The sequence below is a fragment of the Eretmochelys imbricata genome, chromosome 10 (genome assembly GCF_965152235.1).
Source record: "Eretmochelys imbricata isolate rEreImb1 chromosome 10, rEreImb1.hap1, whole genome shotgun sequence".
NCBI lineage: Eukaryota > Metazoa > Chordata > Testudines > Cheloniidae > Eretmochelys > Eretmochelys imbricata.
The window spans coordinates 34167188-34179921 of record NC_135581.1 but is presented as its reverse complement, the minus strand read 5'-3'; the positions used below and the strand labels follow the sequence as shown (position 1 = coordinate 34179921).

The 12734-nt window shown below is 57.2% G+C and overlaps 1 protein-coding gene across 1 annotated transcript in view; it reads left to right on the top strand.

The window, feature by feature from the left end:
• CORO7 (coronin 7) overlaps positions 1–12734 on the top strand; it is a 174013-nt gene that overhangs the window by 58188 nt on the left and 103091 nt on the right. The gene's annotated exons all lie outside the window — the stretch shown is intronic.

Sequence of the window (12734 nt, the reverse complement as noted above, 5' to 3'; positions counted from 1 at the left end):
TGTGCTGTTTCCTCTGAATGGAGTGCTGGCTTGGAGAGCAGCGGCTTCCCCCATGTGCTGGCCTGTCCCACCCTTGACAGGGACATGAACCGCTTCTGGTTTGTAGGCAGGGGCCACCAGGGGAGACCTGTGATGGTGGGGAAGGCAGGATTCCTTCTGGCTGAGCACCAGCCAGCAGAGTCATGGCAGGATGCGCTCTCCACTTGCTGCTCTGTTGGAATCTGTCCCGGTGGGGCTGGGGGACTGCATCCCACTGAGCACTGAAACGTCCCGGGATGCCGCCTTTTCCGGTGCTGGCCAAAGGCCAGACCTGTGAACATCTGGGGTGAGGCGGCTCCTCTGGGGCTGGTGTCTATGGCAAACCCACTTCTGCGGGTGTCCGGGATCGTTGTTCCCACTCAGCTAGAATGGGGACAGCGCTTCGCCAGGTTGCACCCAGATTGCTCTGCTCTCGTGTTGAGGTGACTGTCTGTCCCAAGGGGCCTGTTAACGGGGATGTGCAACCTCCTGCCTCTATGCCGCAGCTTGAAACCCCTGCCAGTGGAGCTGTTGAGATGAGTCCCTGGCCTCAGGGCGAAGCCCTCACCAGCTGGCAGCCTCAGGAGAAGCTAAGGGCCACCAGGCTGCCCTCCCTGCTGGAGGCGGTCCCTCTGGGGCAGGCGGGGCCCCGTTCATGGGGAACAGGCAGGCGTGAGGGTGGAAGAGGAGGGACTGTGGGCATGTAGCTTGCTATGCTGCCCGTGCTGTGCTGTGTGCATGTACAGGGCTTTGTTGTCCACACGTGGCAGTCCTGACCCTCATCCGCCCATTTGCCCAGTGGGCTTGTGCGTTGTCTGTGCCCTCTCCTACCCCAGGGACTCGGGGAGGGGAGGAAGCATCCCATTTGTGGAGAGGCCTTGGCACGGGTTCCTTGCAGTGCATGCGCTCCATCCCTTGGGAGCCCTGAGGGAAGCTGGAGGAGTGAGAGGGGAGGCTGGCTGCCTGGTAGGGAGGGCAATGAGCAACCATTCCAGCTCCCTCCCGGGCCTGCTGCATGCTGAGGAGGGGCCTGGAAAAAAGCCCAGGCTGGAACTGAGGGTTGGGTACTGGATCGGACTCCAGCTGGGCCCGCCGTGCCAGGCTCCGGCTGGGCAGGTGCAGTGGGAATGGCTCACGCTGTGCTGCTCTCCCCATCTCTCTCTCATAGGTATTTCTAGCATGGCTGGCTCCTTATGGTCTCAGGCCCAGTGTCGGCCCCAGCTAGTGTTAAATCCACACCCTCATTTTCTTTAGATGGTAGCTGGTCTTTCCCTGTACTGGGCAGAGGGTCTTCGGAGATCAGGACCCCCACCCCTCCCCTGAAGGCTCATGCGGGAGTTCTTGATTAAGGTTTTCCTTCCCTCGGCCCTGGCTGGCTCGCCCTGCCTTCACAGCCTTGCTCCAGCCCAGGGCAATGGGGCAGGTGAGGCCTGCTCACACCAGATTCCCGGCTTATCGAATGGGGATGTTTGCACCATGCTTCTCACCAGGGCTGGGGCCTGACCACCTAAAGCAGCATCTCCTCAAGTCTGAACAGCAGCATCTCCTTCAGCTCAGTCATGCCCTGCTGCAGTGGTCCGGCCTACTCAAAAGGAGCACTGGCAGGGGGCTGTGTAGCTCTTCACAGTGTATTTCTTCTCCTTCCTTACATGCTCTGAACAATGAAATAGTCAGTGTCTACTCTGCGGTCATCATTGGCATCCTGCTGAAACCAGTGGGACAGCTCATGCCTCAGAACTATTGTTTCAGGCTCTCTACAAACTCGGGCAGAAATTGCTGCACATTGGATCTCATTCAGGTTACACTTGGAGAATTTTTCTTTGCAGCTGTAACAGCTAGAGATGGATGGAGATGGAGACTCTGAAGAACAATTGAGGCCTGTCCGGGCTGTGCAGCCCCGCACAGAGAAGCTAGCAATCTCTTCCCGTGACAGCCACCCACGTGCCTTTTTCTCAGGCTGGTCTAGGCTGAATAGATGTGCCGTTTGAGTCTCCAGGGTTGCAATGGCTGCTGGCCATTTGCTGGCAGGAAGCATCGGGGACAGGTCTGCGAAATAAGAAAGTTTTCTTCAGCAGAATACTGTGTTCCATCGACCTCCATTCATCTTACGGCAAGCTGGGGACACACAACTAATATTCAACCATGTGCGTCGTCACTGGGACCATTCGACCCATGTTAGCACTGCGGCTCCCATGCTAAGCAGCGTGGCTCCTCCACACGGCCGGCATGAGGATGCTGCAGCTGGAATAGCTGCGAAGAGCCAACACAAGCCTACCACAGTACGCAGGCCTCTTTGACCACCCAAGAGCACGCTTGTCGGCAAGGCGCCTGGTGTGGGCCCACTCGCCCTGCCCAGATTTCTCCGTGACATCAACGTGGTGTGAAGAAAGTTTCTGATGCCAGCTGCAGACCAATCTTCCGATTATGCGTGTGCCTGGTTTTGCTTTGCCACGCTACTCCTGAACGTGTCAGGGTCCGTATGCGGCCAACCTTCACCCCTGTGGGCAAAGACAGATGTTGTCTCCCATTGCTGCCATCTGCTCTCTGCCCAGATCTGATGCTCATCAGAGGGCTCTGCCGAGGTGGCATGGTGAGCATCACACCTGATAAGCAAAAGAAATAAGAAGGTGCTATTTTTACAGTGGCTTGTCCCCGGGAAGAATGTACATGCAGTATCCTGTGCCTACCTGTGCCAATAACATGTTAGTTACACAGGTGGAGATGGGTAACCCAGCCACCGATTGTAGGGATTGAGGTGCAAAAGCCTCGAGGGCACAAGCAGAGCTTGTGCTCAGCTCATTCTGTTCCCGGTGCCCAGTGCAGGTTTGGCTCACTGAGACTCCAGTGTGTTCAACTGCAGCTAGTGGATGAGGTGATTTCTGTGGCTGTAGCAGCCATCCCATGTAAGAGGGAAAACCTGACGCCCAGAGGGGTCAAGTGCGTGACTGGCTCCTGCAGTGAGTTGGGTCTGTGGGCTTCACTCACAGCTCCCTGCTGCAGTGGCCGGAGCAGGCTGGGTGCTCCATGCAGAGGAGAGTAGCTGCTCCCCCTCCCTCAGCCCTGGCAGAGCAGGAGCAGGCAGGGGAAACGAGCGAGGGGGAGGGATTTTTGGCATGACTGTGCTGATCTCCTGGCTTTGAAGTTTCCCTGCGACCACGGGGAAAGCAGCTTCAACAGGGCGGGGGCGGGGAGCCAGCTGATGTGATAGGAAGTTGGCGAGGATGTGTGGGATTCTTCTCTTTTTTTGTAAACTTTGGAGCTGATTTGACGTTTTTCTCTTTCCCAGTGAGCCGGCTGCCGCCCTCGGCTCCCAGCGTGGGTAAATAGAACCCATAGTGCCCCAGGCCCGGGGGGTGAGAGCTGTGTAGCATTCAGGCTGCATCCTAGCTACGGCTGCCTGGCCTCTGGCCCTCCCACAGGGAAGGGCCAGGCCCCGCTCCCAACAGCCTCCGTGTGGCCGCTCCCAACAGCCTCCGTGTGGCCGAAGGGTCCCAGCCATCCTCCCTTGTCTGTTGTCAGGTGGAAAGTCAATATTCTCCCCGCCAGCTATTGCTTTGGCCATGGGAGCGGAGGCTGCGTGGGGGAGCTGGTGACTTTCCTTTGTTCCCTGCGCTCCTAGGCAGCAGTGGTCGCTGTCTCACTGCAGCCAGCTGTTACCAGTTCACTGACCCATCACCCATTCAGCGGTCAACAGCTGCAACTGACATGCAGCATCTACGCCCCCTTCACAGCGCCATCTCTTCCTGCCCTCCCCGGGGGCCCCCCCGCTCTTTAGCCTGCTGCAGCCCAGGACCCTGCAGCCGCGTGGCTGATGGCTGGAGGCCTGTGTTAGCCAGGGGCTGCCTCCCCGCAGCAGGCTCCCTGGGTGCCAGAAACGGTTTGCGTTGGGCTGGAGCATCCACGGGCTCCCACTGTGTATTACAGGGCTCTGGGACTCCGCTCTTAGCCCTGGAGCATCACTCTGGATAGCTTGGTGGGGGGCCCACCAAGGTGCATGGAGGCTGTCAGAGCCACCGAGGGCCAGTTCAGGGCTGGAGCAGAGAGACGTGGGCTGAGATTAACAGAAGGAAAATGCTGGCAAAACTTCCCGCCAGGGAAGAGCCCTCCAGGCTGTGGGTCAGTCTGCCAAAAGGGGCAGAAACTCCACCTCTGGGGCTGCTCCAAATTAGCCAGCCCAGGCACTAGCGAAGAAGGGACAAGCCTGCCATGGCTCCTGGTTGGGGTGACACTAGGGGGGTCCAGGATTCTCCCCCCTGGATTTCTGGGCATTTATTAGTATGTATAAGAACCTGAGCTGGGAGCATCCTGGGCACTCAGGGCTGCATACACACACAGAATGGAGCTCACCACCACCACCTCTCCAGCTGTTGGCGCCCTGACTATCAGGCACAGCAGACACCATCTGCATTTGCTTCCCGCCGAGGCCGGGGGAGCCCTTGTCCCACCCCTGCGGGCACAAGGGCAGGACTTGCTCTGTATCCCCCTCGAGTAGGCTGCTCCATTGTCCAGGGTTCGGGGCCTGCCAGTGCAGCCGAGTCCTTGGGGAACCTGGAGGGGGCAGATGCTACTGGGGAACCTACTTGATGATTGCTTTGTCTTGCCCTGGCTGCTCATGCCGGTGGCTGGGCTGCCGAGAGGTTTGCCATGCAGTCTGCTTCCCACCAGGACCTGGCTGTAGAGAATCCTATGGCACACTCCAGTCGCACACACACCCCCCTGCACATTCACCTCTTGCTTGTGACATCTGCACTGCCTGGCGTCTCGGCCACCCCAGCAGCAGTCACCCTTCCTTCTCAGACCCATGGGAGCTGGTGTGTCTGCTCCATCACCTGCTCTTTGCCACTGTGGGAGCGGGCTGGCAGCCCCTTGTTTCTGCCCGATACTGGGGGACCGCCCTAAATGCCTCCCACGGGAGTCTGGTGTGTCTGCTCTGGGCACGTCTCTGTGGGGTCCACAGGGCTGGGTAGCGACACAGTTCATCCCTGTAGTCAGGAAGTGCCCCCCAAACTCCCGGGGAGGGGTTCTCTAGTGGGGTGCAGGAGGATGTACCATTGGGACAGGAAGAAGTTGTGTTAATCTCAGTAGTAAACTCTGTTGGCCGTTTCTGGGGGGTGAGCTATGGGAGGGGTACAGATTCCCAGCTCAGGGGCATAGGTTTATGTGGCCAGTTGGGGGAGGGGAATGAGGTCCTTTGAGCTGCTGGTTCTAAGTTGCATGTTCCCAGGATCATGGCTGTGTGGAGACAGGGTCCCTGCAATCTAGAGCATTTCATTAGACAGCTGGGGCTCCCAGGAGCAGCTCCGTCTCCCCTACCTGGCATGGAGGCAGGGCACAGTTCCTGCCAGCCCTCCTCTACAGAAGAAGCAGCAGCTCACGTACTCCTGTGCCCCAGCCAGGTGCTGCTTGAGATGGTGTGATGAAGTGGGACTGTTCTTAATGTTTCCTCTGAATATTGTGGGGGTGCCTCAGTTTCCCCTAGGCAGTTCTTAAGTATCTAGGAGGTGGGGTAAGGATGTATGATCGTTGCAGAGACCTAGAGGGCAGGTGTGTGCAGGGATCTGGACACAGAGGGTGGCCGACACCCTGTTTCCTGGCAACTGATGGCCTGGGCCCTTCCCCCCTGCAAGGTGAGAGCTAAAGGGTTGGAGAACAAAGGAATCAGGTGACCTCCTGGCCCAGGAAAGGAACAAAGCCCAGGGGAGGAGGGGCTGGAGGGAGTTTCAGTTTGGGGCTGGCTGGACACATGGAGTGAAGGACAGATGTGGTTGTCTGGCTCCCTGCCCCCCAAAATGGACCCTGCTGAGGGGTCCGGTTCTCTGCACCTACAAGCTCTGTTTTAGACCATGTTCCTGTCATCTAATAAACCTCTGTTTTACTGGCTGGCTGAGAGTCACGTCTGACTGTGGAGTTGTGGTGCAGGACCCTCTGGCTTCCCCAGGAGCCCCGCTTGAGCGGACTTGCTGTGGGAAGCGCACGGAGGGGCAGAGGATGCTGAATGCTCCACCTCTGCAGGAAGGTGGAAGCTGTATGAGCTTTGTGTCCTGAAGACAGGCCGCTCACAGAAAGGAGACTTCCCCAGAGTCCTGACTGGTTTCGTGGGGAGCAGTTCCAGAGCATCGCCCAGGGACTCCGTGACAGATGGATGCAGAGGAGATGGCGCTGAGGAATGATCCAGCACAGCCGTCAGCCCTGGGTGGGATGGGACTGTGGCTGGCTCAGCCTGGCTTTTGGCAGCTGTCTACCTCTCCCCCGGCTGAGGTGGGAGCAGATGGGCGTTCCTCTACCCAGCTCATTGCAGTGCCTCAGTAAAGTCTGTGCTGCTGTGGTCTTAAATGGTGGCCAGCCTGCATGTGAAGGACTGTGCCTTGTGGGATAACCCTGCTTCCCCAAGGCTGGGGGGCACTTCTTCCTAGCCCGGCTCTGGGCTTTTCTCCCCGAGCCCTGGATCTCTGACCCCACTCCCGCAAAGGCAGTTTGCTCTTTAGTAAGAATGGTTCCCTTCCCTCTTCCTGATCTGCTCCCATCGCAATCCTCACAGGATCCTCGCTGAGCCAGGGGCACCTGGGGGGGTGGGTGCATCGCCACATGCTCAAACCAGATTAAAGCCCCTTATTCTTTTGCTTCCCCTCTTGCCGGGGTGCTGAGCAGGTGGCAGGACAGTCGGGAGCTGCTGGCTGAGCTATCCCTCTGTCCCTGCTCCTGCTCCAGTCCCGTGAAGCAATTCTCAGCTTCAGAAGAGCCGTTTCCTTGAAATCACTTTCCCAGCCGTTCCGCACGCTCCACACACCTGTTCTTTATGGAGTCAGACACTGCAGGGTGTTAACGGCCTTCCCTCTGGGTCCATGCAGCGGTGCTAACCCCACTCTCCTCTCCACATGCCAGAGGCTCCGTAAAGCCGTCCAGCAGTCCCAGCAGAGCGGGGTGTGTGGCGGGGATTAGACTGCTCTGGCCTGAACCGAGGAGCAAGTCTCGAATGTGGGGGAGCACTGAGGCTGGGTTAAAGAGACTCCACCGGTAAAATGAGACCCTGTGTCTGAAGTGTGGTAGAATTGACTTGGCAGTGAGGGGTCCCTTTGACCGGGCCTGTGCTGGCCACCCTGCAGGCTGAAAGGGTGGATTGGATTGGCCTGGGCAACATCTCTGCAGTGGGAACGGCCTGGGCAGTTCTGCACAATCCAGCTCACACGCTCTGAGCCGCACTGGCCCTTTACTGGGATCAGACAAGGACGTCTGTCCCGGGAGAGCTGCCCGCCGCTAGGCCTAGCCGAAGACTTTCCATCTCGACCGGGTTTTGAATAAAACATTTTTGTGAAAAGTGTCTGTGGAAAGCTTACCTTTATTCAGGGACAAACTGACCACTCTGAAATGGAGAGCGCTGAATTCTGAAATGCTGCCGTGTTGCCTCCTGCTTCCCTTCTCTGAGCCGAGGGCCCCAGCCAGCCACGTGATGCTCCTCGCCTGTGCAACTGCTGTGGCCTGCAGCAGCGGTGACCCTGGGGCATCCTCGCAGATGTAGGCTGACCAGGGAGTCTGGCCCAGAGTGTAGGCGGGAACAGGAGGCCCTGTGCCAGCATTGTCCAATTGATGGAGGTTGGGGGGTTGATTCTCCACCCCACCCTTCCCCAAATGTGAAATGCTCACTAGGGAAAATCTGGATGGAAAGGAATCTCCTTTCACTTTCCGTCCAGTTCCCCAGGGCGCCATCTCCGTGCAGTACGCAGGTCCCACCTCTGAGACCCTGAGCGTGCTTTAGAGACCTTTGGTGTAGAGAAGGGGCACTGCTAGGAGGCCAACTGTCTCCTTTGCCTCTCGCCAGCTGCATCTGTGCTGGTCACTGCAGGGCCTTGGCCAGAATGGCACTGGAGAGTGTCCCTGCCCGTTCACAGCCAGTGTATTGTTCTGATCCTCGGGTGCTGGATTGATGGGAGAGGGGGTGTTTGAATTTACAGGGGGGTGCAGGCCAGGGTGTGAGACCAGGAGGGCAAAGATAGGGGCGGGCTGTATGACAACAAAACAGTAACTTGAAAATATGACAATTTTTGATTTCTAAAACAAAAAATGTTTAAAATGTATTGAATTTGAATCGACTTATGAAAAAGTAATTATAGTATAATAAAAATGTTTAGGACAGAAACTCCCTGAGCTAACGACCTCTTGAGATAGCACCACTGCAAGATAATGACCATGGCAAATAATGCATTTTAAAAACCTTGGCCTCCTAGGAAACGTATATTGATATAAGTTTCCCAGTCACAAATCTAGCATTCTGGAGCCAAGTCCCTAAAACATACTAATCTAGTTGTCCCAAGAACAAGAAATTATGATAACTCCTTCTGTATGTGCATAAACTGTCAAGGAATTTCACTAACAAAAGAGGAGCTAAGCTCCCTGTGGCCAGCTTCGTTCGTTTTCCTTGGCAAGGTGATTCGGCGCTACCTCTCGGCCCCACATTGTAAACATCATAAAACACCAATAAACACCAGCATTTGAACGTCTGATGATTTATTGTTGTTGATAAATCATCATTTGAAATGATTAAGTCAGCAAACATCGCCGAAACGAACGTGCCGACATTGTCCGAACAAACGCAGCCGAGTGAGGAAGCTCGTCTTTGCTCAGACTTTTCAAACCTATTATTCTTCTTCAGGTACAAGTATTTGATCATATATCTGCTTGTAAATTGTGTAGTAATGTTTCCATTTCTGTTCAGATTTCCAACCACCAACTAAATGGAATTGTTTTCCAACTAGAAAATTAAAACAGCTTGATCTAACTGGAAAACAATTAAATTGGCAACACTGCGAGTTGACGGTAACTAGTTAACCACAGGGGGTGGGGTGGGGTGGGAGGGAAATTCCCTGGTTCCAGGTTTCCTCCCTGAGGGGAAAGAACCCCAAACCATCATTGCTGCTGTTGAGCAGAAACCGCCTTCCCTTCGGATTAGTCCGGATGTGTTGTTCTTTTCTAATTAAATAAAGTCACCATTGGGCCTAACTGATCTGCCCATGTGCCCCCACCTGGAGGGTCTGTGTGTAATGGGGCGGGAGGGGGCCTCCCAAGGGGCCAGCCCTGCCCCTTTAATCACCCTCTTACTCCTTAGGCCATGGACATGGAAGTTCCTGCTTGTCTGTTTCCCCTTGTAGGCCCCGTCCTGGTTTAGTAACACAAGGGGCCTCTCTCCTTCCAAAAACCGCTTTCTGCTGGAGTGAACAGCTCCCTCCCTGGCTTGCCCCTTTCCCATCTGCTAGCCCACCAGTGCCGGCGGGTTCATCCCTTTGCATTGCATGCAGTGTGCACCCATTCCATGCCTCAGTGTTCCCGAGTATGAAAGGTCGAGCCCCCTTTGCAGAGTGCTTGAGGGAAGGCGCTCCGGGGGGCAAGGTATTGCTGCATTACCAGGGCTGGAAGCCTGTCTGTTGGGTCTGTGGAGATCCCATGTGGGGTGGACAGGGGAGCGGGCTTCGGAGGGGTGTTGTGGGGCTGCCCAGGTTCTCTGCACTGGGTTCTGCAGGAGCCCAGCGCTCCCTTCTGCCCTCCCCTCGGGCTTTCTGGCTTCAGCCCTGTTGTGAGGGCTGGGGGCAGGCTTCCGCTGAGCGTCCCAGGCAGCAGTGAGCTGCATGCTTTGCGGTCACCATGGCAGAGTGTGGGTGCTCCCGGGCACTATGGCCCATGCCTTGGTTGGGTACACAGCAGGCTACCCTGTCCCTTTCCCCCTCCTGCCCTCAATCCAAGCTTCCTCCTCCTCCTTCCCCAGAACCTGCTTCCTGAGGCTCCAGCTTGCTATGTGGGAGCCAGGCTAGGTGGAGCTGGCTGGGCGTGGGGAAGGGCCCGCAGGCCTGTGCTGTCTGCAGTCCTGGCCTGCTCCCATCTCTGCCTCTCCGGGCCAGCAGGAGAGAGGGAGAAGCCATGGGGGCAGCTGCAGAACAAAGGGCAAGCATTAAAGTTGGCTGCATGCCAGCCGCCCGAGGGGGCAGCGCTCAGAGCTGGATAGAGCCCACGGGGCAAGGAGCTGCAGGGCCATACCGAGCATCCACTGGAGCAAACCCAGTGGGACGAGCTGTGCTCTCCCTTGGCGTGGGGCCCAGGGGCCACTGCCATGGAGCAAACCAGCACATGCATGGTCTGCTTCCACCACACCCTGGCACATTGCAGGGCTGCGTGTGGGACCCGAGGGAGACCAGGACACAACCACGCTCACTGGGACAGATCGCTGTGTCCAGCATGGGGCAGCGCAGGGGTTGGCAGCGTGAGCTTACTGGTGCTCGCGGCTCCATGGGGTGATGGCTGCCTGGGTCTCCCTGAGACCCGGGGACAGTGGCCAAGTTGGGAAGGCCTTTGCAGGCAGAAGCTGTTCTCTTGGGAAATAAAATCTCTGCCGTGTGTTAGCCTGTAAGTCTTTAGGACACCCCGACCCCAGGGAGCCCTGGAGTCCCATGGTCCCTACGCTTGCTGGCTGGCCGTGCTGCCCCATGGTGCGCGCCTGGTCCAGGCACTCCAACCTTGTACAGCCACGCAGAGTGGAGTGGCTCACTGGCTTTGCATGTGGTCTCTGGGGTGGGGAAGAGGTGGGATCTCTGTTCTGTTTGTGCCAGTGGATCTAAGGACCTGTGTGGGATCCCCTCTCAGAGAGGGTCACTAGCCTGCTTCCTTCCCTTGTGATGCCATAGCATTGGCACATGGTGCCATGCAGGATGCTGCTGTGCCCGCATGGGCATAAGTGGCCCAATTACCAGGCTTCCAAAACTGGCAGGTGCCTCATGCACCAGCGGGCTAATACTGAGCCCCTGACCTAATCCATGGGCTGCTGCAGGTGACTGGGGCAGTGGCAGGGGAAGCCAAGGAAGTGTCTAGTTCTGCGCGTCACTGAAGGTGCGATCAGCCCCCTCCATTGCAAACAGAATGAGCTGAGAGCAGCTCCTTCCCCCAGAGCCCAGCCGCTCCCTGGTTTCCTGCCAGCAGGGCCAGCAGCAGCCGCTCATGGGGCTTGGGTTCCAGGGCACAGCTCTCCTGCTGCCAGCTCTGTGCTCGACCCAGGGGCTGACTTGCCGTCCTGCAGTGTCTAGGCAGAGGGCGCATGTGCATTTGCCAACGCCGGTGCTAGCGGCATCAGGAGCCCAAGCAAAGGGAACTGCTGGTGCCACTTAGGTTTCTAACACCATGTCTATCAGCCCTGCGCTGGGCAGGGATAGACGATCATGCTAGATTTCCAGCTCTGTGCTGGTGCCCCTAGCACTGCAAACCCTACCGGAGCTGGCGTTAGCTGCACTCCGTTTCTCAGCAGAGCTAATGCCAGGGCAGCTCTGTGTCCAGCTGAAAGCGCAGGGAGGCCAAATAGACTTCTTGAGTTGGGATTCCTTCGGGCCGCGGGCCCTAGCGCTGGGCGGCTTGTAGACAGAGTCGGCCCCGGGATCTCCTCTGAGCACCGGCACTCGCAACCTCTACCTTGCATCTGAGTAAACCATGGCCCACTGCAGCACAGCCCCGGGACACCATGTCCGGGAGCTAGTTCAGGTGGAAGAGTGCCAACCCCACTTCCTGCCACACTGGCATTTGCACAAATCCGTGGACCACGCCCAGGCCAGGGGAGCTTGGCAGAGATGATGGCCCCAGCCTAAGCGGGGCTGGTGGATTTGAATGGCGTCTGCTCGCTGCCGCTTGGTGTAATGACATGGAGCTGTGCCGGCCTCTTACTTAATTGCTAGTTCAGGCCTGGGAGCTCTCTGGGGGAGAGAATGAGCTCTTCTGGTGTCTGGAGCATCCTGAAGTTGCATTCCCATCTTAGCCATGGTAGGGGCCTTTGCTTTTCCCTGACGCGCTTAAAACATTAGTGGTTTGGGTTTTTTTACAACTGGAAATTTCTCAATAAGCATCTAGGAAACCAGCGTCTGGTGCGTAATGGGGGTGGGCACCAGCTGATCCGTCCCGCTGGAATGCGGATAACCGCAGGGCCCAGCTGGGGTCCGTCTGCCGAGTGGCAGCCAGCCAGAGCTGGTTAACAAGAGCTAATCCTCTGCCCTTCCTCTGGAAAGGGACTTTTTAGAAACAGCAGCAGCGGCGAGGGAGGGTGTCCACGTCTGATTGCTTCTGGATCGAGTGGGTTCAACTGGCAATAAACAAAAATGGTCTCTGCCAGGGCGTGGAGAGGCCCTCCTCGTGGCCTGGGAACCCCAGGAAGCCTTCCCTGAGACCTGTGAGCCCAGGCCATGCCCCTGGTTTGCACAAGTTGTACTGGCTGGAAGGCAGGAGAGAGCTCTGGAACACTCTAGCTGCCCTTCCACATGCACCAACTGAGCTGGCTTTGTCTCTGCCATCCCTATAGACTCCAGCCCCTCCTACCCCCCACCCCCAGAGCCAACAGGGGACAAAGCAGACAGAGCTGTTTTCGGTTGCATTGATGGGCAGGTGAGCTGGCGTGTGCACAAGCGAGCAGGAAGGGGCCGTTTCACATAGTCACTTCTCAGAGCAGAAACAGGCTTTTTAACTCGGGCTTTTCATCTCGAAAGCACTACGCAAACATTATCCCTCGCCGGTCCTGCGAGCTAGGGGAATAGTGTTTGACTGGGGAAACTGGGGCACGGAGGTTGTGCTTTGCTCAAAGCCACAGCAAGTCAGGACTGAGATGCAGGGGTTGCTAACTCCCTGGCCTTTGCTCAGATCCCCCCACTCCCCCACCTACAGGGTTTTGTAGCTTCTGGCCGTGCCTGGGGCCCAGTGTG